Source organism: Tuber melanosporum (genome assembly GCF_000151645.1).
Source record: "Tuber melanosporum whole genome shotgun sequence assembly, scaffold_41, strain Mel28".
Taxonomy (NCBI): Eukaryota; Fungi; Ascomycota; class Pezizomycetes; order Pezizales; family Tuberaceae; genus Tuber; species Tuber melanosporum.
Genome location: NW_003299086.1, coordinates 334,414 through 337,768, shown reverse-complemented (window position 1 = coordinate 337,768; position 3,355 = coordinate 334,414).

The window sequence follows — 3,355 nt, the reverse complement described above, 5'->3', positions numbered from 1 at the left end:
AACCCAGCTATTACATGAAGGACCACACGGGGGTATTGCTGAGTAACTCCCTTGGCTATCCAACTCACCAGATCTCAATCCTATTAAGAACACATAGGCACTACTCAAAAAAGCACTTACTAAGTAGTTCTTCAGATGGGAAAAAAGGCCTCATAGTACAGCTGAATTGTTTGAGGCAGCAATGGAAGAGTGGGATTTAATTCCCTAAGTGAAGTTGGATAGATAGATAGATAGGATGTCTGAGAGAATGCAAGCTGTACTGAATGCAAATGGAGGCCATACAAAATGGTAATAATGTTTGTTTATTGTCTACTAGCAATACTATTATGTTTTCTTTAATTGAATTCTTTACATTTTTTTTGAAATTTTTATGGTTGGAGATTGTGGTTGTGCAGTTGGCCTGCAAATGTACAAAAACTTTCCGGACACGACTGTACACTTTACTCGGCATGGGATACCTTGGATTAGATGCTAAACTCTTCCCGGTAGCGTTGAATGATTGTAGCCACTTGTACTTCTTGAGTAATCCGCTTACTTAGTTTATCAGGTGTGTTTTGAATATTCCCAGGTACACAATATGAAGAATATCTCGCTTAGGCAAGTCATACTGCAGAACATTAGGCAGCCCCCAAAAGATTATTGGGAGCAATTTAAAAAATTATCTGTTAGTTCTTGCCCAGCTTGCTGATCATTATGAGAGTATTTGTGAAGAGATTTGTGTATTTTTTATAGTTTTGTTTAGCAACAGAGCGGGTGTCTTGAATAGGATCCTAATTGTTTGGGCCTGACCTCACAGACAGTGCACTGATGTTGTTGAATACTGTACAATATAATATTTTCCAAGTGATTTGCAATCCAAGCTGCAAGATGTAGAAAACATAATTGGATTTTTCTATTGACACATTCAATCTCAAGCCTGGAGTTCCTGAGGACAATCCTTAGTGCAAAGATCACTTCCATCAAATTACAAAGAATCTCATTGTTAATTTGTCGCTACCAAGCATCTCTTGTTGCTACCCCCAGCATTTTTAGAGGGATGAGCAAAAGTGCTAAAATGATGGTGGTAGGTTTTAATGTCTTATTCTGAGTTCTTAATAGGATATTCCCAATTGTCATGTAGATTGGTAAGGCTTTCTTATCCTATGAGAAATATCTCAAAAAGGTTACCTCTGAGGCACATATGATTGGTACAAGTTTTATTCCATTGGGCAATTTATCCTATGCTTGCTATCAATTTGTATTCACATATGAGTATGGAGATACCGTAGAATATTGCATTTGAAATTACCTGTATTTCCTGCTACTAATCTGCTGTATGCATCTCTGAATAAACTCACAGAGGTGGCTTATTGCTATTCCATTCCTTTACAGAGGCGTAAACTACATCATGTGTAAAAAATCTTTAACCAAGTAGATATTTAGCACAATTAATCAGATTGCAGAAAAGGAATATATATTTCAAGAAATCTTCAGCTGGTTCGTCTCCTTCCAGAATGTTCTATTTTTCGTCAATATTAGATAATCTGAGGATATATTTACTTCCAGTCTCACGAAATGATATAAATACTTCTTTCCAGCTTTTCATTCCCATGCCCTATTCCAATGTATCAACACCATCAAGGAGTCAATAAGCAGATTTAATATTGCTATCCTCATGCCTCAAGTCCTTCGTGAAATATCTGTCAATGTGATTCTTTAGTACCTTCACTTCGATAAACTATTGAGTAAGCTCAAAGTAAGTCTTATTTTTAAATGCCAACCAGAACTCATCTTCAGATCCTTCGTGACATACAATGTTGCATAACAACCTTCCAGCAGTAGGGTGTTCTATGGGTACATGTAGTCCAACCGATGGTATGCTTCGCTGAGTATCCAAAAAATTGAGACTTTCCACATCTGAATTGGTGGTATCTGCGTCCATGAGTGCATCATCTTCGATGATATTTGGTTCAATTACATTGAATTCTTTACTAAGTAAGTTGGAGCTTAGTACGGAGTCTGCTGCAGGCAGTGGGATTTGTGTGGGATGTTCTTTGTAGTAAATGGGCTATTTTCTGTATGCTCTGAGGCTGTACAAAATGAGAATGCGCTGTTTCCATATGGTTCCTATACCATGTACTTGACTTGTATTTTTTCTGTGGTACAGATATTGAGACTCTTATACTATTCTGCAAGAAATTAGACTCCATAAGTAAGAAACAGCACAAATATTACACTAAAAAGATCAAACCCACTCTCCATGACAGATACTTAAATATGTGTCATAATTGAATAACTAGTTTCTAGACTGGAACTGTACTGTAGAAATAGATGGTATACAAAGAGGTACAAATAGGATGAAATTTGTCATACTGTATTTAGTAAATTGATGATTGGCAGTGGAATGAATGAAAATAGAAAACAGCCAAAATGGAATATATTGTCCCCCTGTCTGAGATATTTGCTTGGATTTTTCAAAGATGTATTGCTGGATTTCTCCTCACCTACTCCTGAGCAAGATTGTAATAATGGTACAATTATTTCTATTCTTCGGCTTAAAACATTTTTTTCACATCCTAGCCCATACTATGTCCTGTACTTTTCTACCTAGAGAACCTCTCTACTTGCTTTTTATATTTATCATATTATAGTGCAAACAATCAGAATTGTACCATTAATGTCTTGTATTTTATTTAGCCTATTGCAGACTTTGAAAGGACCAAGTCTAATATCAAGTGCTTATATGCCCTATGTTCCTTGTCCAAGCCCACTCCAAGAAATGTAGAGGTAGTACCTGGCCTACCCATTATATCGCTGTATCTTAACATACCTTTGAAAAACTTGTTCATATTTATTTGTCTTACCTTTTCAAGCATTCAAGCTTACTTTGTTACATGTTTCCTTCATAGTAACTGTACTACCGGTACTCTTTTGTACAGGCAGAGACGGACATTCAACATTCAAGATGCAATATTTAACGGACTCTTTCAAACTGGCAGAATAGTTAGAACACTTGATAGTAAGACTAACAGCTTGAATTGTACATTCTTTCTTCTTGTAGAGATCCTGTTTACCATGGCCTTTTCTCTTCTTTATTCATCTTCTAACCACCTGACAGCCTCCAGACGTTCTTCTTGGACATTGAACAATGACTTTTCTTTTCACAACAATATTTTATATACCACAGTCAGCTCTTTGGTACAATCATACCACCTTACTCACATGTTACACCATCTATACCAGTAAGTTCCATCCATGGTTTCAAACATCCAAAATGAGGTATTCTGGGGCCTTCTTCAGCTACTAAAATACTGATTGCTGTCTTTTGAATCCGCGAAGGCCAACGGTCAATTCCTACGGAAAGCCTCGCCATCCC